The sequence below is a fragment of the Ambystoma mexicanum genome, chromosome 7q (assembly GCF_040938575.1).
Source record: "Ambystoma mexicanum isolate Mex_15411 chromosome 7q, UKY_AmexF1_1, whole genome shotgun sequence".
NCBI classification, from domain to species: domain Eukaryota; kingdom Metazoa; phylum Chordata; class Amphibia; order Caudata; family Ambystomatidae; genus Ambystoma; species Ambystoma mexicanum.
The window spans coordinates 1113254121-1113277987 of record NC_090941.1 but is presented as its reverse complement, the minus strand read 5'-3'; positions in this window follow the sequence as shown (position 1 = coordinate 1113277987).

Genomic DNA, 23867 nt, shown 5'->3' with positions numbered 1-23867 from the left:
TATGCACTCTGCAGCACACCACTACCCCACCCGCAAGCATTGGTGTTGTGGAATCACACTCCACAATGCCTCTTGCAGAGATGGCTGGACCAGGATGGCAACAGAAGCAGGTGCAGGCGACCTGCTCCCAGAAGAGCCTGTCAATTGCAATGCAGCACATCCTGAGTTAGCTTTTCACTCAGTCTAGCGGGGCCTCATTTTGAGGTCAGTTCATGCTTGCTTTGCATCACCCTCATTCTCCTATAAGACCTCTCTTTGGGTTGCACGAGTTTGTAAGTAAGCCTTACCCTCACTGTAGCAGGTATCAACATCAGAATGGCAAATTGAGTGTTTAATCCACCCCCTTCCAAAGCCACCATTCCACCTGTGGTTCGGAATGTGGGTTTTGGCCTCAATTGTCTCCCACATTGGAAAAAAATCAGTCTGTAGCCTGTTTGCTACAAAGGGACAGCGCGAGGTTTCAGTGAGGGGGGGCTGAAGGCCGCTGTTGCTGAATAGCAGCCCCTGCCAGTGCATGGGGAAGGATGCCCCCCGTAGTCAGGGCAGAGACCTGGCCCTGCCCAGCTGTGAAACTGAGGAGGTTGCATGCTTCAGAGAGAGTTAGGAAAGACATTTTTTTTCCCATCTTTCCCTGCATTGGTATCAATGGAAAGCGCCCACCCCCGCCCGCTCATCACACACTTTCTGCCATGCTTCTAGCACGCTCCTGACGTTTGGAGGTAAGTAAAGCCTTTCAGATGCCTTTCCTTGATTTATTTATTTATTTATTCATGCTGACTTTTGTATAGCGCACCTAACTCTGAGGCATCTAGGCGCTTTTGCTTAAGAAGGTTGGTTACATCAGCTTTACCTCTGTCTTTTGGGAGCACTAGCCATCCCATATGGATACCGGTTCAGGGGGACGGTATCCTCTTTGCGGGACTACTTGGTTGTTTTACCGTAGCACACATCGCCCCACAGTGAAGTGCTGCAGCTGCACTTTATATCCCTTTTCTTTTTTCCTTGTCACACGTTCCATTACATTTCTGATGTCCAAGATGGGGAGTGGACATTTCTATACCGTGCAATGGGTTTTTACTTGGGCAATTTTATATGTCACTGCATAGTGCCACTTTGAGTACCACACACTGAAAATGTCAGCGCCAGGCGTTTTTCTTCGCCCTGTCCTTTTGCCATATTGTTCTTTGTGCTTCTTCCTGCCTTCTCAAGCCAGGAAAGGCCATATATATTAATCCCTTTCCATGGGTAACACCTCAGGTTTCACGGGCAAAGTGGCAGTGTGTGCACCCTGGTCGGATGCAGGGTTTGGGAATGTCTTGTCCCAATCCACACTCCAGCATTCCAGCCAGGGGGTGTATGCTACTGGACAGATGTGCTGCAAGAGGCTGTCCAGTATTGACAGCCCTTGAAAGTTTGGAGGGTACAACTCCTGTGTTCTTAAGTTCGTGTGGCAGTAGTTTTATATGTTGGCTTCATTCAACATAGTTTTCCTGTTGGTGTACTCTCATTGTGAAAAGGCATCTTTTTGCTTTGAGGTTGGACTAGAATACATTTCCTAATTTAATATAGAATTCCTTTTCGCTTCCACTTTCTCTCTTCCTCTTCCCTGCTGATGCACCTGACTGCTCCGTGCACTGGTCACCTGGTCACACTCTGTACTTGGGCTCAGGCTCCTGCATGTCCAGTTGCCCTTGCAGTGCCTCCGGGCTCCCCAGCACTTAAGTTAAGGGTCTGTATCTGCATCTGCGTCTGTATCTGCAACCTACAGTCCCTTCACTCTGCACTTATGAGCCACCCGCTGGCTGCACTTGTGAGTTAACTGCACTTCAGCCTTCCCCTCCCCCTTGGCAATTCTCCCCTTCCCTCTTCCCAGCTCCTGCATGATCTGAATGACACAAGGCCTTGTAAGATCGTTATTTTGTCCTCCCTTTGTTTCCCTTCACTGGAGACATCTTAACGTTACTGTCCTGATGAAGGCCGCAGCATTTCGAACGAGCAAATTAGAAGAAGCTCTATGAGGCCGAAACACATTGTGTCAACATCCTTCGACAATGCCCAGAGGCATTGACAGATACCTCAAAATATAATTTCTTAGGAAACTATACATCCAATGAGGTGGATGATAATGACGATTTATGATCTATACACATGTCCCTAAAACAAGCACTACAGTGATGAACCCATGCAGCGATTGTGTCTCTTTCCTGTGTCTTTTTATGAATGTTTGTTATAAATATTTTTTTTAAATGTCTTTCTATAAAAGGTGTTGAAAATATCTTGTGATGTATTATTATGGTGTTAATACATCTGTTTTATGACTTCGATCTATCTGCTTAGATAATAATAGTGATATTAACATTTTGAATAAACAATTCGTATGTACATGGTACTTAGTTTGATATAATCATTTTTTGTCCATCCACAGAGACCTCTGAGCAGCTGTGTATTTTGTATTGTCTATTGGATCCTGGGAGGTCAGGGTTGTTGCCAAGCACTCCCTTTTGTAATGTAAGAATGTAACTGCAGACATTTTTGTAACCCCCACTATCAGAACTTAATTTTCAGTCAGCTTATTCTAATTTGAATCACCTCTGACCAGTATGACGAATAATAAATAAATATCAATTGATCTGTAAAATATTCAACTGAATGGGGTGGCCACATCAGCGTCCAGAGATTGGCAAGTGTAAAGAGAAGTGTTATCAATATGATAGGGCACTGTATTTGTGGACTTTTCATTTAAAACTGACTGCAGTGACCATGACTACATGTGACTGGTCTTTCGAACTGCACTGACCCCTGCAGCAAGCATATATCAACTTTAAATCTTGCTGCATCATCTACAATGATGTCGCCCTGGAGTCTTCAACTTGCCTCACTCTGACACTTACCATTACTGGAGGCCTACAATATAACAGAAGTAAGGACATGTGCAGACTTGAACTCTGCCTTGCAGGAAGGAAAGAACCAGAAGACGGGCCTTCTTGATCTATGCCCCCAAACTCTGGAAGCTCCTGCCCATCAACACCAGACTCACTCCTTTGTTTCTACATTTCAGGAAGGAACTTAATACCCTGCTCTTCAAGGAATCGTTCCTCCCTAACACCTAGGTCTACACACCCTCCACTCGCCACCTAACCAGAATCATCTTCTCCTCCCTGTTTCTTTCCCTCTTTGCTTGTAGATGCCTTGCTACCAAATTGCCCTCCCTGTTGTTACCTCCGCACTGCCTTGTAGCTGTTTCCCTAACTGAGTTCTTCACCTATGTTTTGTGAAGCACTCCATTGCTACTGGAAGCTAGGTTCCCGCACAAATAATACCCTAAAATGAAAAATAATACTAATAATACTACAAATAACAATGATGATATTAATAATAATAATAATAATAATAATAATAATAATAATAATAATAATAATAATAATAATTGTTTCAGGATTCAAGGAGAAATTCACATCTGGAGAGTTTGCATGGGAAGGACTGTGCAAAGTTGGGATAGGGCCTCCTCCCCTAATTGGGTTGCTGCTAACATGCTTTAAAGAATAGGAACGTTTGACTGGGGCTTGCACCCTTACCCTTCCCCACTTCCATAAAATAAATGTGTCTTCTTCATTGACTTGTGGATGATTTGGGATCGGAAGATTCCCGGCCTTGCGTATCCGTCCCTTCTGACCGTTTCCACGTGTGCTTCCCCACGCAATTTAGGCCCCGCTTCCCCTGGCCTTCCGCGTCCTTCTCCCCTTCTGTCTGCTCCATGTGTGCTTCCCATGCTTCTTGGGCCCTCTCCCTCCTCTTCCGTACTCTCCAGGTCCCCCTCAGCCGCTACTTGTCTTGTCTCTGCTCTCACATGCTCTATTGTATTGTAGACTTGTTGCATCGCTTGCATTTCTCTTCTTATTCCTCCATGTCCCTTACGATTACTATTGTTTGCTGGCAGAATCGTGGAAAAACTCGATCACTATCCCGATCTATAAATAAGGGATAGACTCTAGGCCTCAAATTATCGACCAATCTCATTGCTAGATGGAGGAATGGCTTAAATCAAAAGGAATCTTACCAAAGCAGCAACCCGGCTTTGGAAGTGACTCTCCACCTCCCTGAACGGTTTATTACTCAGTTGTTTGAGTGCGGACTCTGTCCATAAGGGTGGTTTTCCTCTCTTCAAGGCTTGGATCAATCTATCCCAAGCATTCAACACAGTCAACAGGAACCTCCTGTGGAAGAAATTACACGCTTGAGGGGGGTCCCCTCCAACCTGCTCTCTATCCTGATTGAATTACATCTAAACACAAAGATGAGAGTTAGACTATCTAGAGTGAGCTTACTATCTGGACTGATACCGGTTGATAGAGGGGTTCGTCAGGGGTGCCAAATAGCTCCTCTGCTTTTTATTCTCTTTATGGCTGACCTTGACCTACATCTAAATGAGATGGGTCTAATATCACCACGTATCGGCAATATTCAAATCAGCTGGTTGGCATATGCTGACGACTTTGTGATATTGGACCGCTCCCAGGTCGGATTCCAACGCCTGTTGTCCGCATTGGAGGCCTATGCCCGAAATAAAGATCTTATGATAAATCCCAAAAAGTCCAAGATCATGATATTTAAACATCCAAACAGAAGAAGAAAGAATTATTCCTGGAAACTGGACCACCGCCCAATTGAAATTGTCTCTGAGTTGATCTATATGGGATCTTCAATCAAGTCGTACCCAACGAAAATTCACTTACGTGAAATTATTAATTTAAAAACAATTAAGTTGGGTGTGCAGATTAAAAGGATAAGATCTAGGTTTTGTACATTTTCAATATTGCCACTGGTGAAATTATATCTGGGAAAGGTGGTCCCAGTCATCCTGTTTGGACTGGATATAAATCCAATCTCTATGTACGTGAATTGGGATACAATAGAGGCCAAGCTCTGGAAAGGAACCTTATCCCTCCCAAGCTGTGTTCCCATCATCTGCCTTAGGTATGAATTGGGCCTCTCCTTCCTGAGATCGTCGATGGAGTGGAAGTGGATTTCATTATACAGGTCGCTCTTGGATCCCCCAAAGGGATCCCTGTATGAGGATCTGTCCCTTCTAATGCATTCTAATAGCAATTGGTTTTTGGAAAAGTAAAAGCTCAGATGTTCTGAGATACTGAACAACTCAGATTGTACATTAGAACTCCTTATCCAAAACCTAACAAAAGTAAAAGAATGGCTGAAACATTGGGATTGGATAGAAGCAGGAGATAAAATGAGGAGGGCAAAGCTGTCAGTGTCATTCTCTGTGACGAGGAAACAGAGGTTGGTCTTACCCTCTTATATGAATAAATATCCAGAACCTAAAGCAAGGGAACTTTTCCTAAGATTTAGATTGAATTTACTCCCTACCCTGGAAATCCTAATTGCCTGGGACAAAGAACCTACTGATGATTGCTGTGATAAATGTGATGATAAAGAACGGCAAACGACAAAACACTTGTTATCCAGGGTCCTGGTACCTGGGACCTGAGAGTTGTTAGATTTAAAAAATGTGTTCATGATGTCCATTGGTTAGGTACGGATGATTTTTGGTCTAGGTTATCATCAGGAAATGAGAGATTTCTGACCACAGAAGTGGTTTGAATTTCAAGAGATTTAAATTTAGATGGTAATTGACAAATTTGAATTGTTAAAGAATGTAATTGATTTTATGTTTTTAATTTGTTTTCTTTCAGTCTTAAAATGTGTGAAAAGTCAAAGTTGTGGCTAATGCACAATAAAACATTATATATATATATATATATATTGTTTGCTTATTTGTTTATCGTACACTCTCATGTTCTTTTATAATGTGACTATTGTATCGTATACATGTTGGGTCATTTGCATCTCTCTTCTTACTCCTCCAGGTCCTCTAGGATTACCAGTAATGTGTGTTCTGTATTGTATTTGCACTCTCAGGCTCAGGAGTATTGTGACTATTGTATGTTATATTTCTTGCTTTGTTCTGCATTCTCTACTTACTCCTCTAGGTCCCTCTGGAGTTACTAGTGTTCTGTGTTCTGCACTTTACTTGCTGTGCCCCCACGTTTTGCGCCTTGTGTGTACCCCTCTCATGCCTCCCTCCTTGAGCGCCCTTTGTATGTGACCCTCCACGACTCCTGCTTGGGGCAACCTCACCTCTTACTCTTCACCCTGCACTCCACCATGGTGCTCTCAGTTTCCCCTATCTTCTCTAACTGCTATTCTATCTCCTATCCTATCCCTCTCACTAAGTCTGGCAGGAGGAAGCTCAAAAGGGACATCCTGGTCTCCAACCCAGGCCTCCCTATCACTGATACCTACAACAGTGTTTCCTCCAGGCAGATTCTAACCGACTTACTTTTTGTCGTTACCTCTCCAGGCCAACAGACCCCCCTTAGGGTCTGTGTTCTCTCTCCTTTTTCCTCCTCTCCCATTAATGGTGGCACTCGGTGAGAGGTCCTCCTGGCCCCCTTCCACTGCTCCGAGACCATCATTAATGTCTATTTGGATGGCACCGTCTTGGTCCAGGGACATCAGTCCAATCTCCTCCTTTTTGATAGACGCTTCCTGCATCTTATCAACTTCCTTCCTTCCCCTGCTACTACTACCTACACCTCTCTGGATCTTCCACCTCCTTCCTCCTCCTCCATCTCTCTGACACCCTCCTCTACTTCTCTGGCTGCTCTGCCTCCTGCTTTCTCAGCCACCTCTTCAGCACCCTCTTCTTCCTCTCTTACGAACCTGTCATCTCATCTTTCCTCCTATGCCCATTCTGGGGCAACTCTAGCCCCTCCGCAGGGTGTATCTCATGCTTGTATCCTTCCACAGAAGTCTCAAATGTGGCAATTTGCTCCACATCGCTACTCTTAACTCTCGCTCTGCTATCAAACACTCCTCTTACATCTGCCAACTCCCGAAGAGCTTGATCTGGATGTACTCGGTCTCACCGAGACATGGCCTGCTCTGTCACGAATTTTGAATCTGTCCTCTCTGATGGCTACAAGATCCTCTCTGAACCCAGAACCAACCGTCCTGGAGGTGTAATAGCCCAGATGTTCCCGGAGTCGATTCCTGCTTCTGTCGTTTCTATGCAGGCCTACGCCTCCTTTGAATGCCTGGATGCAGACTCTCTATCTCTCCTGGCCTCTCTCTTACTGTGGCTACCATCTACAGGCCACCTGACCAGGTTGCCCTCTTCCTCTCCAAGAGAGTTGACCTCTCCTCCTCTTTCCCCTGCACTTTCCTCCTTCCCCTTCCCATGCACTTGCACGATCTGAATGTCACCTGGCCTAGTAGGATCGTAGTCTGCCTTCCCTCTGTTCCCCCTCCCTTGCCTCGTCGCGCCTTGAGACAATTGCGCGTTATAAATAACATATCATATCATATCTACCTCTCAACTTCTCTTCCTCAGAGACCTCAACATCCACTTGGATTCTTCTAGCCCCACCTCTGGGCTCTTTTGCAATCTCTGCGACTCTCTCTATTCTTCCCTCTGGCCCGACTCACTCTGCAGGGAACACACTGGATGTTCTGATCTCGTCGAACATCTCCCTCATCACCTCTCTCACCACTTCTCTCTCTTGGACTGACCACTTTCTTCTCTCCTCTCACCTGTCGCTTTCTGTCCCCCAGGTTAAGCCGACCCGAGCACCGGCACCCACCTTGTCTGCAATCCGGCCCATGAAGCTTTTGTCAGTGGAGGCTTTTGCCGCTATTTTCTCTCTTCCTTCTACTCTTGTGGCTGACTCATACTCTGACACAGCCCTTTCCAACTTTCATCTCTCAATCTCTAACTATCTGGATGTTCGTGCCCCTGTCAGGAGGACCTGTTTGAAGTCCACATCCAAGTGCAACTCTTGGTATGATTCCGACCTCGCCACCATTAAGCGCAAGTGCAGGGTTGCTGAAAGGAAGTCGAGGGCATCAGGCTCATCCTCTAACTAAATGGCCTGCCACCTGCTCCAAAGGCAATATAGGCTCATTGCCCTGTCCAAGAAGAGAGCCTACATCCAAGCCCGTGTCTCTGCGGCCTCTAACAACTCGGCCAAACATTTCAAAAATCTGCAATGAGCTGGCCATTCCTGCAGCAGTTCTGACCTCTCCTGTTCCCTCCCAGGCCCTTTGCATGGCTCTGGCCTCTAATTTCATCACTTAAACACATGACATCCTGTCCACTCACTCCTCTTACTCCTCTTTCTCTCCCTCTACCATTCCAGGCCCCTCTCCGCCATCTCTTCTCCTCCTTTATCCTTCTTCTCCTTCTCCTTGTTCAAGCCCGAGGATGTTTCTAGACAAGTCCGATCTATGAAAGTCCTGTCAAAGCAGGTGCTCCCCTGCTCCTCCAGAACCATCAAGGACCACATTGACACCCTCGCTCTAGCCGTGGCCGATTTCTGCAATCACTCTTTTGCCACTGGAACCTTCCCTTCCCCCCTTAAGCACTTCCCTCATGCACTCCCTCCTTAAGAAGCCCTGTGCCGATCCTTCCTCTCTGGCAAACTACCGCCCGATCTCCATCACTCCTTTCATGGGCAAACTCCTGGAAAAGCTGGCCATCTCCCAGCCTAATCTTCATACTGAATCTGTTGGCTGTCCCATGACCACCAGTCTGGCTTCAGAGCAGCCAGAAGCACTGCAACCGCTCTCCTGAACACCTGTGAAGACTTGCTCTCTAATCTCGACTCTAACCTTCCTTCTGTCCTCATTCTCCTTGATCTATCCTCTGCTTTTGATACAGTCAACCATGCCATCCTGCTCAATCCTCTCTGTGACAACCTGGGCATCACTGGTCAGGCCCTAGCCTGGGTGACCTCCTTTCTCTATGATCGACCCTCGCAGGTCCAACTTGGGTCCTTTCTCTCTACCACCTCTCTCTCTACATGTGGTGTTCCCCAGGGGTCTTTCCTCTCTCCCAGGCGCTTCAACCACTAATCTGCACCTCTGGCCCACCACATGTGTACCTTCTGTTCTAACTTTCAGTGTAAAGCGGATGACACTCAGCTCTCCTTCAGGCTCCCCTCAGCTTCTTCTGCTCTCTCACTCATACCTGACTGTCTGTCCGCAATCCAGGAGTGGTGAGCCTCCAAGGATCTCTGCCTTAATGTCAGAAAGACTGAGATCCTCCTCATTGGGACACCTGCTCCCGCTTTCCCTCTTTAACCCTGGCCAGCCTCCCTGGGCCTTCTACCTGCACCTTCCTGAGAGGCAAAAAACCTTGGCGTCATCTTTGACTTCACCCTCTCCTTCTCTGCTCACATCTCTGATCTTTCTAAGAAGTCACACTTTCAGCAGCACCTCCTCAGAGATACTCTTCCTTTCCTCTCCTTCCCCAGAAGCTCACTGTCTCCAGAGCCCTGGTTCTCTCTAGGCTGGACTACTGCAACAGCCTCCTTCTATATCTGCCTGCCTCTACTCTTCACCCTTTGCAACTAATCAAGAAAAGAACTGCGAGACTTGTCATTGGCCTCAAGCCCAGGGATCATATCTCTCCAGCCTTGAAATCTCTTCAGTGGCTCCCCGTGGCTGCAAGGATACATTTCAAGACCCTCTGCATTGCCCACAAGGCTTTCTGTGGCCGGGGAGCACACTACATTCAACTCTGTGTTGCTAAGCATCTTCCTTCTCGAGCGCCCGGCTCATCTACCTCCCACTCTCTGAGGGTCAGACGCCTCTCCAGGCATAGAGTGGGGGGTAGATCTCTGTCCTCAGCTGGGGCCTCCCTATGGAACTGCCTCCCTGTCTCTCTCAAACTTGAGCAGGACCACCTAAGGTTCTGGAAGCAACTGAAGACCTTCCTTTACTTCTGCTTTCACTCTCCCGCTCCCCTGCCAATACTCCAGTCTGCTGCACATACTGGTTACCTGTCCACCCACTGAACCTAAGGGACCAGGCTCCTGCACGACTGGTTGCCCGTTGCACTGCCTCTAGGCCTTCCAACCACTTAGGGACTGTATCTGCAACCCTACAGTCCTGTGACTCCCTGCACCTGTTGAGCCACCTACCTGGCAGCACTTACCGAGTTACCATCGCACTCACCCCTCCTACCTCCCCTGGCACTTTTCCTCCTTCCTCCTCCTCACACTTGCATGATCTGAATGACACAAGGCCTAGTAAGATTGTTTGTTTTGTCCTCCTTCTGTCTTCCCTTCTTTGTTGTGTTGCTCCTAGAAACACTTGTGTACAATGATGTAAATGACTTATGATATGATATGATATCATATAAGAAGACATTTGCCTGAGGATTCGACATGTGGTAGTCCTGATGGATCCCGAAGCCTTCCAAGATCCTCTTGGTGGTGAAGCTCTGCATTGTGATTGTGCTACTGGATCTCCTTCTATTTTAGTGAGACCATGGGTCATGTTCACTCCCTTTGTCTCAGCCAGGAAAGCCATGTTGTAACCCTTGACCTCTTCACCCTCCTGAATACTTATAGAACCCTCTCACAGGAATGAGAGCCAAACGCACTATCACCTGCAGCTGACTAAGCCCTGAACTATGAGCTAAGCAATCCGAAGTTCTATCGCAGGAGATCTCCTGTAACCTTCTGCCACTAGATCCATGGTTCCACTGTGCTGGTCTGGTGTGCACAGTATTCTGGATCCAGCAGTTCACTTTCCGTGGCTCCCCGCTACGTCATCTGCCTGGACATCCATCTCCTCTGCTCACAGACACCACTCATATATGTAGACTCTTGGAAAGCCGTTTCTGCATCCTCTGACCCTAACAAGAGCTGGGCTTCTGACATCTCTAGCCAGAAGCACCCCAATAATGCTGACCACAGAGTTCTTGAGCATTTAAGTCAATGACCCTTCTCAAGAGATGGGTATTGTTGTGAGGTCCAAGGGGTCAGGGCAGGGAGGAAGGTAACACTCACTCCGGGAGCCAGAGGAAGCTTTGCTAACCCTTGGTACATGGGGATCCCACAAAGACACTTGCGCCTCCGCTGCCTTTTCTCTAAAAGTACCCCAACAGCAAGTTAGAGATAAGCTGCCAATCAAAACACCAAACATTGACAGGGAAATCAGCAAACCATTCTGTAAAGCCATGGAGCTAATTATCTCTAGCTAGGCTGTTCATACAAATGCAGGAATGGTCAATGACACTTTGAGGGAGTTAGGATGGTGTTCCGTGGTGGTGAGTTCTATCAAAGCGAGGCGAAGACAGAGAGGGCAGAGTGGGAGGAGAGAGAAGTGTGAGATGGGTTGGTGGAGGTAGGGAGAGCAGCAAGGGAAAGGTTTCAGGAGAAGAGGAAACAGGGGGATGATGACAGAAAGGGCAGGGAGGGGTTGGGGGAATTGAGTGAATAGAGGGCTAGAAGAGGAGGAGGTGAGAGAAAGAGACATATTGCAAAGGAGTTCATTGAGTTGGGCTGCCTGCAAGGCAAGGACCTCGCTCAGGGCCCGCTGGGGGCTGTAACCCAGATCCTGCCATTTAAGAAGGGGGGGGAATGCCCTGTTAGGGGTGGGAGGACCCTAGGGGAAGGTGAGCATCTATAAACTGCATTGTTGGAACTGAGCTTTTAACAGCCTCCAATGGTTTCAATCGACTGACGGCTGGGGGCCAGGATAATGACTGCAGTCTGAAAATCCCCTTGGTGCTTAGGAGCTAATAAACATGCCCCTTATCAATTTGGGATGTACCACTGTGTAGACACCCCTTTCTTGTTTCCCACATCACCATCCTGAGAACTTGTCCTTAATTGTTCCACCAGTGCTACTAATAAATGAGCTAAGGGAAGCATAATCCATCCTCGCCTTCATCAGTTGCTAACTTGGAACATCACATCTAGTGTCTGGGAAAATTCCTGACAGCAACCCAATAATAATGCAGACTCATATTTATCACACATGAATGGCTGGCCATTGTGCAGCGTCTCTCCACATCGTACTGCGCACAGGTAGCCTCCAGCATTACTCAATGGGTGAGAAGCACTGAAGTCTTGCAGACTACCTTTTGAATACAACAACAAATTGCTTCTTCTCAGTGAATTTTACCAGACCACACGTCAAGTGGTCTACAAAAAAATATAGAGAGAAGAAGCATTCCTTCACGTTCCTGTCACTCCACAGAAATTGCTCTCATGAATGTGTCCAAATTCCTTGCCTCTGCTAAGCACTCCAACCTTTCCTCTGCCCTAATTCTCCTTGACCTGTCTGCTGCCTTTGACACTGACGATCATTCTGATTTCCTTAATACTCTTTTTCATTTTGGGATTTGCGATCAAGCTCTTGCCTGGATTGAATCCTCCCTGGCGCCTCGCCAGTTCTCTGCCCCCTGGAGCAATAACACTTCTCATCTCACTCCTCTAAATGGTGTTGCTCCACAGGGCTCTGTCTTGGGTCCGCTCCTCTTTACACTCTGCACTTCTGCTCTTGGGGCACTAATCGCCTCCTTTGGGTTCTCATACAAACTCTTTGCGGATGACACCCAAATATTCTTCTCTTTTCCTGAACTCTCCTCTGATCTCTCCATCAAAGTTTCCAACTGCCTCTCTGCTTCAGGTTCCCCTTACATCTGCAGGCTGTGAAGGGACCCTGGAGGTGTAATGAAGGGATGAAAACTGAACTGAAAATGTTGGTCAACAGAAAAGTCTTGCCATGGACAAGTTTTCCTGAACTTTCCTATTGTAGCAGGCAGGTGTGATCCCATCTCAAAATGGTGGAGGAGATTCCCAGAGCTGATTGGTTGGACGGCATCAGCGAGGTAGTTTGGAATTCTCTCAAAGATTCTAAACTGCCTTTCATTCAGCCATCTGTCAAGTAAAGGTTAGAGAATTTGAGCTCCAGGGATAATTCAATTAGAATTCAAGTTTTAGGATAAGAAAAGGGTTAGTTTATGAAGATTTGAACCAAGCAAAATAAGAAAAATAAGAAAGTCAAGGGAACTTCAGCAACTACAAAGCTAAGTGAATGTATTTCCTGTAAAATAAGTATTATTATGTCTTCGCAGTCTCTAGTGTTAAACTCTCTTCTTACCTACCAAATGCTCTCTCATATCTCTTCCTCTGCCTATCCAGTTCCCACCTCAATCTCTCACCTACTCCTCTTCAGCTAGTAACCTCAGTGTCATCTATGACCCTTCCCACACCTTCACTACTTTCATCTCCAAAACTGGAACAGCAGCTCGCCTCAACCTCCTAAATATTAGGAAAATCAGGCACTTCCTTCCTTTCAGAACCGCCAAGCATCTCTCAACCACTCTTGCCTTCTCTAAACTGGACTACTGTGCCAGCATCCTCTTTGGTCTCCCCAGTTATGCTTTCTGTCCTTTCAACAAGATCATTAACCTTGTTACCAGGACTCTCTTTGAACTCCCCCACTTAACTCCTACTTCCTCATACCGTCATCAGGCAAGATGGCTGATGATGCAAAATAGGGCCAGATTTAAATGTCGTCTCCTGGTGCACAAATCTATCCATGGCAAGGCACCACTGTATCTATGCTCCTCTAGCCTTCTTGTAATCTCCACTCTGCCTCCTTAACTACCCTTGTGGCTCCTTGCCCTCCCTGTGCTTCCTCTCGCTCCCACTATTTCTCTCTTCTTGCTCCACTTGCATGGAATTCTCTTCCCCCGGACATCTGAGAAACAGTCCACATGAATTTGTTCAAGAACAATCTAAAAGCCTACCTCCTCTCCTTGGAGTTTCCCTCTTAAAGTAACTTTCATCTGCCTGCTAGCTAACTTCTTTCCCTCGCCTTTAACCTGCCTATGTCCCTAACCTCCACTCTATCACTTCACCCATCATGATCACATCCCGAGATCAGCTGGCCGTAGTGCGTACCTGCACTTAAAAACATCCAATGTTGGTTCTCCTTAATCTATGTATGTTCACTTATGTATTGTCCCCGGTGACTGTTCCATTTACTCTCCTCCACAAAATAGTCAGAATGTCCCTCAAACTCGCCCCATTGTGAGAAGCCCACTGGTTCCCATTCAATTTGATTCTGTATCTATTGTACAGTCTTTTGTGATCAAAAGAGACTTGTTCCTCCTGTATATAAATAAATACATTATTCCATATTTATTGAAATAATTATTAAGAAAATACTTTACTCAAAAGGGTACAAAGACACTATAAACAAATATTTTAAAAAAATACTTTAAATATCACATAACACTGTTATTGCCGGCCAGGCCACATTGCCTGAAATACCCCACTAAGATGCAGCAGACACTTTTTCCAAACTAAATATATTTATAATTCCGGGGGATTGATTGATTGGTTATTTAAAAACTTAATACTCAGAGGTTTCGAAGCACAGACCCGGGGAATCGAACCTGTGTTACTCTGCATCATCTTGCTTTGCAAGGCGAGTGCGTTGCCCCTGAGCTATCCTCCCGAGTCTGTCTGAGGTTGAGCAACAGATGCAATGGGCCAAAGGACAGAGCAAGATGAAGTGTTGTTGGAAAATTCTGTCCTGTTTCTAAAAGCCACAATTAGCAATTGAATTGGTATATAACACACACTTGTGTTACCAGACTGATCCTCAAACGATACAATAAGAAAACCATACAACCACCAGAGAGACCCTTTGACCGAACGGTGAAAGACCAGCACCGCCTGATCTGGGATACAAAGGGTAAGGCCCAGCCACCATTTATGAACATACTCTCACCGGAATGTTTCAGTGCAGCTTGTGTGCACATGCACGGTACAGCATGCAGACCTGACACGTGATGCCATCAATTACCCCGCGATGCTGTGCTAGAACCATTTGTTTCCTTACACCAGGGTCAATCGGGGGCATCTGGTTGACCATAGCCACCTCCTGTTTTCTGCAGTACATCTTCAATTAAACTCTTCGAATGTACTCATACCTGCACTTTGGTCCCAAAAGGCTATCCAACCACCAAGTGCATTGAAGACATACAAATGGGGAAATGGCGTTATATAAATGGCGATTGCACTACAATACATGATCTACCACAAAGTCCAGGAAGTATAGGCATGGTACCAGCAGAGATTTGTGAACAATATATGATTAGACTATATTCACACCAAAAGTCATGTGTCAGAACAAAAAAAGAAGCATAGCTGATACAATCATAACAAAAGAGCTGAACGGTGTTGTATATTTCAATTTTTCAATTCAACAGAGCCAACACTTGTTTCATGCCTGCGTTAGTGCTTCCTCAGGACTCTCAGGGCTCCTCAGATTTGCTCTTGATACCTTATGCCTTATTCATAAAGACAAGAACTGGAGAACGTCTGCAGCTGTCTGAAGCATCTCTGGAAGCTCTTGGGGGCAAAAGGAATTCAAAAAGATTTGCGCAAGGGCTTCAATTCTGGGATTCTTGGATATCCCAAGGCAGGAGTATATCTGAGATGCTTGGGACATCTCCTGTTCAGCTCCAATGCAATACGTTTGTGAATCAAGCCTCAGGTCTTTATCGTGACCAGGCGGCATTATGCATTTTGTGTCAGTGTAGAGAGCATAGGAAATGGCACACTACACCATATCTAGGGTGCTCTGGTCCTGACACACTTGGGATTGGGGCTGTATTACCAAATGTCCTGGTGCCCAGAAAAGGGAGTATTCCCCTTAGGCGCTTGAAGAGAGAAACCACAATGCAAAGGTGAGCTGGAGGGCGACTGATGCCACTGATGCAGATCACCGACAGCATGCAGTTGGTCCTGCTCATCCCTTTGGGTGCAGAGGTTGCATACATTCCCGGGCTGTTCGTTTGGGGGATTGGAAGAGGGCCAGGAAGGGTCCACGCAGCCTTATCATGGCTCCTTTAGAGAGGTGCGATAGAGAAGTAGAGAATGTCTCCAGTGTGGCAGGGGGGAGGTTGCCCCGCATCTAAGTCAATCCAGCAGAGCCGGCTGCTGCTTGGTTCACATAATTGCTTAAAGCATCTGTCTTCAGACTTTGCTGGGTGGCTTGGGGACAAGTCTTTATTAGCACCAGAAAAGTCTGGTCGCAGCGGTGAATGAGACCGCTCTCACGCGACGGTGGACGAGATGGAGCCGCGCGTGCCACAAGAAAGTGCACGCACCACAGTGCACCAGAGCCTACCGCTGCTTTATGGGATTGGCTGTAATGAAAGAAATTAGGCTCTACACCCTTTGCATGCATATTTATCGCCCACATTTAAATGATGGTTTCAATAATGGGGAAAAATCTGCCTCTTTTATTAATCAGAATAAATTATCCTTTTTACAGGAGATCCCGGCAGATGGTAGAATTGAAGCAGAACGGTTTGCGCTCTGGAGCAGGGTTGAGTGGTCAGGTCACGCTGCCAAGGCGTGTGTTGGGGTACTCACAGAAAAGCTGGCCTCAGTTGCTGGCTCGGTTACGCTCTTTTTAGCCTGGGTTGGAGAGTAGGAAAACACCAGTTTCCTATTAATGATAGGCTCCCTGGTATTGGCCGTGAGAGCATCCCGTAGTTTCAGACCCTTTGCAATACCTAAAGAATGCACAGCTTGAATAAAGCACAATTACAGGGATGGTTTTAATTATTTGGTTGTTATTTTTTTAAGCAACTTTTCTGAACCACACTTTTTTTTGATGTGCACATTTACTATACAAATTAATAACCGATGTGGTGTGTAGAAATGTTTTATACATATATATATATATATATATATATATATATATATCTTATAAGACAGCAATTGGCACCCTATAGTTATGATAAAACCTAATTGAATCGACTTTTCCTAAAATTCTATTGCTAATAACTTTTGACACAACGAACTGATTTGGTTGAAATGTTCTCTCCAAAGGTTCTAGAACGCTTGTCTATGAACCGGTACATGTGGGGAATATTCGTCAAATGGTTCAAAAGTTATTATTAAAGCAAAATAATCTCTTTTTTTTCTACCTGCTCCAATTCTTTTTCCCATAGAGAAAAGGTGCTATCATTGAACACCCGTAGTGAAAAAACCACTGGGCAGATTTGCACCAAATAAGAAGAGTGTTGGGCACAAAGCTATGAACATGTGCCTTTTTTTGGTTTGTTGCAAATCCTTCCACTAGTTTTTAAAAATGTGATGGAAAATGTGGTGCCTTTGGTTCCAAAAACTATTACATATCTCCATGGTGTATTGCAGCAGAAAGGCTTTTCAAGAATGAGAAGTCAACATGTATTCTTTTCTTTGCTTGATGTGAGCCATTTCCATGGGAATGACATGAGTAGGAGAACAAGAAAAGTGCTCAAAGCAAGAATTGGGGTGGCGATAAGGGGTGCCTTCACATTAGGATAGAGGTAGGGAGGGAAAAAGAAGACCTTATGTCTAGTGGGAGAGTTAGGGGTGGGCTGGAGAGTGTATTTTGTGACAACACGTTTTTGTCTTGCTGCAGGAATCTTGGGGGCTTTCCGCTGGATTGCATCAGGAAGGTCTCAAGTGTGCTTGGGAAAAAAAGATATCATTGGAACTGGTGAAGGAAATGGCATGTTGGGAGAGGGTTTGGGGTAGAGTTACAAGGGGTGGGGCAGATAGGGGCGACCTTGATAATAGGATTGCACCCATGGGGTGCAGCAGTGTATAAAGGGAAAGCCTTTTCAGATGTCAAGCATGTTCTCATTACCACAGAAATCAATAAATAATTAATTATAGCAGCAATGATTACTGGGAATGATTAGTGTGGTAATAGAAGGTGCCATCAGTGCAATGGCGGTTTGTTAACACAGAAAGTGCCAGGGAAAACTACAGTGGAAAAGAGGGACTGACCCAATGGTAAGTGGATTTCTTTTCTTTTTTTAAAAAACGACTTTATTCATTTTACCATCATACAAATACATTGCTAAAGAACTTCAACTAATACAACTTATGCATAAGCAATACTATACATAGAAAATCAGAGACAATTTCCCCCCACAACAGCAATCAGAGATTTAAAAGCCAAAGAAAGGAATTAGAAAGAGTGAAAGAGAAAATAAATTAAAAAAAATAATAGGAAATTCATTCTACCCCATCCATTACCCATATGCCACTGTTAAATCCAACTTCGTAGAAACATCATAAAGTATATTTTATGCTATGGACAAGTGGATCTTATGCTTTCAGCATGGACTGTGGGTATGATTGAAGGTGGGATCTGGTTAGTTACTTAGCAACGTGACAAAAAAACATATTATGTGTCGATAACAGCAAGATACCTCTCTAGGGGTGAGCGTACACTGCACTCGTTATGTTCTGTTATGTTATGGTATATGGGCCAGAGCCATTTGTCATGGCCAGTGGCCTTTGGATATTTATAGGGTTTGGTGCAACATGGACCTTTCCCCGGAGAAGTTATAGCACAACACAACCTTTGAAATTCAGTCAATATACTTTATTTAAAGGAAAGAATCACCCACATGTTTAATTCCTCCAAGATTTATATCAGCATTGCGCTATAAGGCAATGTATTCACGTTTTATTTTGTGATGTTCTACTTAAATTTGGAATGATTAATATCTGTGCACCGCACCTGTTCCCATCCGCCCATTTTTGATAATGTAATCCCCAGCGTGATCAAACTAAGGTCATCCACAATAAATCATAACACGCACCCTAGCTTTTGACATCAGCTGCTGCTCCCGCCAAGCAAGACCCCTGGTTGTGATGTTTGGGGGCGATGAAGCTAGACAAACTCTTGACTCACTTACACAATCAAGTTTCTTCATGCCAATGCGGAAGCATTCATTTCAGTCCCTGACCTCTCCTAAAAACTATTTTAGTCAGGTGTGTATGCATAGTGAATGAAATGAGTCGAGACCTAGGTTTATCTATATGTGTTGTATTCAAATCTAAATTGCGAAACATAGCCATGCTAGCCAAGCGTCATCACAATGGCTAAAACATCACATCTTTGATTCTAATTTGGCTCGAACTTGAAACCCACACAGCGCCAATAACATGTGCCCAACGTTCACATGTTGGTTGTGAATCCGGTCCAGTGGGCACTGGCGTAACGGGGGCCCCCTCAGCCACTGCAGTGCGGGGGCCCCGCCAGCTCATGTCCTGGCAGGGGGCCCCACTTGGAGAAAAAAAAATGCAAACAAATAATATTTACGCAAAAATAAAACAAATGTTGCTTTTGGAATTCTTTCTGCATTCATAAAGAAATCATTTCTGTAATAGAAATAAAAAAAATGAAGGCAGAGTGACTATAAAAAGAATCATTCTTTGTGAAGTCCAAGTGCTTGCCCCGCCCACGACATGGAAAACCCTAGGCTGGAGACCTCCATGTCATGGGGTGGGGGGAGCCCTATGACTTCAAAAAGAAATAGTTTATTTTTGAAGTCACTCTGCCTTCATAAAGAAATGATTTCCGTTATGGCGTTATGCTTCGGTCTTTAACAAAAATGATTTCGTTATAAAGTCAGAGTGACTTCAAAATGAAACTGTTTTTGAAGTAATAGGGCTCCACTCGACCCCATGACATTTGTGTGTGTGAATGTATGGTGAAAGGGTGCACACTTAAATGTATAGGTGGCTGCCTGTGTGAGTGTATGGTGAAAGGGTACACACAAATGTATGGGTGGCTGGGTGTGCATGTGTGCATGTACAGTGAAAGGGTGCACACTTAAATATATAGGTGGCTGCCTGTGTGAGTGTATGGTGAAAGGGTGCACACTTAAATGTATGGTTGGGTGCCTGGGTGTGTGTGCCTCTATTGTGAAAGGGTGCACACTTACATGTACGGGTGGCTGCCTGGCTGTGCCTGTATGCTGAAAGGGTGCACACTTAAATGTATGGATGGCTGTGTGTGCGTGTGTGTGTACATGGTGAATGGTGTGTGTGCTTGTGTTCAGGGGAGCAACAAAACCTAAACTTTGGGCGGGCTAATCCTTCAAATGTTGGGAGAGGCACTAACTTCATGGCCAGTGGGGGAGGGGCAAACCTATTTGTGTGGGGGCATCTAACTTCTTCATGCATATTAATGAGATTATTCTAGTGCAGCTTCAATGTTACAAGCAGTTAACTCTCTACTTTAAGTCTGAAAGCACCCACTTATGTACTGCTGTGATAATGAATGGTCTCCTGTTCCCACTCTACCCTTCCAAACACTCCCCTGGCATGCAAGTACTAAACCCACATCACAATTTCAATTGCCTAAAGAATGTGGCAATTGAATGCAGGTACTAACAGTGAAATGCTTTATGTTTGTAATTGCTGGGCCCTTGATAACAGCGAAACCCAGGTGCCGCTTAACATCTGTATCCTGTTCAGTCCGGCAACTGCTCTGAAGGTCAGCTAGGTTGAGTCAACATAGCCCAATTCGGGGGGGGGGCGCTGAATCCCAGTCAACTCAATGGTGTTGCACCACAACTGCTTTAATGCCTTGATTACTTATTGGTAATCTTCATTACTCCTAGCCCTTTTTTCTTCATTTTCCCAGAATTTGTGTAAGAGGCAGTATTTGTTTATGAGGCACTCTGCCTCATACAAAAGTACTGGGATGAGGTAAAGGTACAGCAAAGCATTGCCATACTTATCTACCTGTAATCTCCATTACTCCTAATCCCACTCTTCCTCATCCCAGTACTTACCTATGAGGCAAGGAGCCTCATATGAAAGCTGTGGGACAAGGAAGAGGGATGTGTAGGTAATTCTGGGCAAAGGAGCTGATTTTGGAGGTTGGGGTAGGGAGTGGGAGGGAGAGAGGATTTGTGCGGGGGAGGGATTGTGCGATAAATCATAATGGTTGTCCATGGCCAGGCAAAGCAGGCATGATATGTGGTATTAGTGGCTAGAGAGGCATTTTGGTGCAGCCATTCTAGTTATTCCTCAGTTTGGTAATATTTTTTTTAACTGGGCATTTCTGAGAAAGGAGCCCAGCTAAATGTAATTACCTGGCTAGACTGACATTTGGGTGCTGCCAGTCTAGCGGTTCCTTACTGTGGCATTGTATATTTTTCTGGGCATCTGTGATCAAATTATATATGATATAATATAAGTCATTTATAACGTGCCTGTACACAAGTGTTTCTAGGTCGCGACAAGACAAGGGAGGGAAGAAAGAAGGAGGAGAAGACTAACAATCTTACCAGGCCTTGTCTCATTTAGATCGTGCAAGTACGAGAACGGGAAGTGCAAGGGGAAAGAGAGGGGCGAAATGCAAGGGGGAGGGCGAAACAGGGCAGAAATGCTCTGAGAAATTGCAGCCAGGGCAGCACGGCTCTGGGCAGTTCAAGGAGAACAAGGGACTGTAGGGTTACAGTTACAGCCCCTCAAGAAAGAACCTAGGCTCAGTGACAGTGTGAGGGTAGCCAAGCAACCAGTCAGTACAGCAGACAGGTAGAACATGTAGGTCAGCAGGGGAGGGAGAGAGAGAAAGCAGAGGAGAAGAGGAAAGTTTTGAGCTGCTTCCAGACCTTCAGGTGATCCAGCTCAAGTTTGAGAGGGGCGGGGAGGCCATTCCAGAGGGAGGCACCTGCAGAGGAGGGAGATCTACCCCCCACCCTCTGCCTGGAGAAGCGTCTAACCCTTAGAGAGTTGAAGGCTCGAGAAGGAAGGTATTTTGGAAGAGAGAGTTGGATGTAGTGTGAGCTCGGGCCCCAGAAAGCCTTGTGGACAATGCAAAGGGTCTTGAACTTGATCCTTGCAGCCACCAGGAGCCAGTGGAGAGATTTCAGGGCTGGAGAGATACGGTCCCTGGGCTTGAGGCTAAGGATAAGACTTGCAGTCCGGTTCTGGATTAGTTGCAGAGGGCGGAGAGTAGAGGAAAGCAGATTGAGAAAGAGGCTGTTGCAGTAGTCCAGCCTAGAGAGAACCAGGTCTCTGGAGACAGTGAGCTTCTCGGGGAAAGTGAGAAAGGGAAGAGTCCCTTTGAGGAGGAGCAGCTGGTAGTAGGACTTCTTGGCGAAGTCTGAGATGTGAGGAGAGAAAGAGAGAGTGGAGTTGAAGTTGACACCAAGGTTTTTGCCTTGCAGGAGGGCATAGGAACAGGCCAAAGCAGGAGGCCAGAGTGAGGGAGGGAAACCAGGGGTCCCAATGAGAAGGATCTCTGTCTTACTGGCATTTAGGCAGGGTGCACCACTTCTGAATTGCGGATAGACAGTTAGGAATGAGCGAGAGAGGAGAAGAGGTTGTGAGGAGCCTAAAGGAGAACTGTGTGTCATCTGCATAACACTGAATGTTAGAGGAGAAGGTGGAGCTCAGGTGGGCTAAATGGCCCAAGCAGAGGTTGAGAAACCATGGTGAGAGGATAGAGCCTTAGAGAAAGCTACAGGTGGAGGGAGAGGTAGCATAGAGAAAGGTACCAAGTTGGACCTGGGAGGTGCGGTCCAAGAGGAAGACGGTCAGCCACTCCAAGGCCTGATCTGTGATGCCCAGGTTCTCATGGAGTTGATTGATCAGGATGGCATGATTGACCATGTCGAAATCAGAGGAAAGATCAAGGAGGATGAGGACAGAAAGAATGCTGGAATCAAGGTTAGAGAGCACATCTTCACGTGTGCTCAGGAGAGCAGTTTCCATGACTCTGGCAGCTCTGAAGCCAGACCGATGTTCATGGAGACAACCAACGGATTCAGAGTGGAGAATAAGTTAGAAGATGACCAGCTTTTCCAAGAGTTTGGCAAGAAAAGGGGTGATGGAGATTCAGCGATAGTTTTCCAGGCAGGTGGGATTGGCAGACGGCTTCTTGAGGAGTGGGTGCACAAGGGTGTGGTTAAGGGGAGAGGGGAACGTTCCAGTGATTACAGAAATTGGCCAAGGCTGGAGCGAGGGTGTCATTATGGTCCTTGATGGTTCTGGAGGTGCAGGGGAGAACCTGTTTGGATGACACTTTCATAGATCAGACATGCCTAGAAACCTTGTCAGTTGTTGACAGAGAGAAAGAGGAGAAAGAAGGAGGAGAGGTAGAGATGGCCAAAGGGGATAGGGGGCGAGAGAGGAAGAGGGGGAGGAAGAGGAGATAAAGCACAGGATGCCCTGAGTTTTAGCTGAGAAGTTAGAGGCCAGAGCCATACATATTTTAAAGAGTTTGGCCATGTTGTTAGAGGCCTCAGAGAAGCAGGCTTGAACATTTGCTCTCTGAGTGTTATTCCTTCGACTGGTATTTTGGTGCAACCAGTCTAGGTATGTCTAAATGTGGCCTGGCATGTTTTACTGTAAGGTTATTATGTGTCACAATAACGGCAGCCAGCGGTTTTGTGTAGGATTCCTATACCCATGCGTAGCGTTTCGATTTCAAAATCACTTCGGGACGAAGAGACTGCCACCTTCTCTCTTTCTGCACTCGCCAACCCTCTAATAAGACAACCGTCTTATGCAGTGATTCGCAGACGGCGTTGATTTTTCAGGCTAAGTTCTGCTGCCCCTTCATTTTCATTTTCCAATTTAAGCAGCTCTGGATCTCCCTAGATTGTATAGGGTACCCTCCAGGTCAGGATTCAGTCTTGAAATCCTCTGGTGTGATTGGCCACACTCCATTGCAATGGTCGTTACAGCAGCTTGGTATTCACCAGAATGGTAACATCCACCTCCTGAGGAAGACGTTGTGTTAACTACCACAACACGTCGAAACCGCTCGAGAGATAAACTCTACAGGGATGCGGTCTTTGCATTTGTTCCTCTGATCCACCCTGACAATAGATTGTCTGTGAATTATTTCTATTGTTTGTAAACATAACAATAATGTTTGTCATCATGGGGATTAGCTATGAATTCCTTTTCCTCATAGGTTTTTAACATGTTTCTTGTGTCTTCTAGTATTTTGTACGTATGTTACATATGTTATGTATGTTACGGTATGACGAGTTGTGTATTGAATGATTGCACCATGATCGGCTAGTATGTGTGATGATGATTTAGCCTATTTTGGGCATATTGTTGCTGCTGTTTTGCTATATTAAAGTGATCAGTGTATAATAATTTGTGATTTACTCACTAGTGTTCAATTATTTGTATCACTTTAAATACATTTTGATA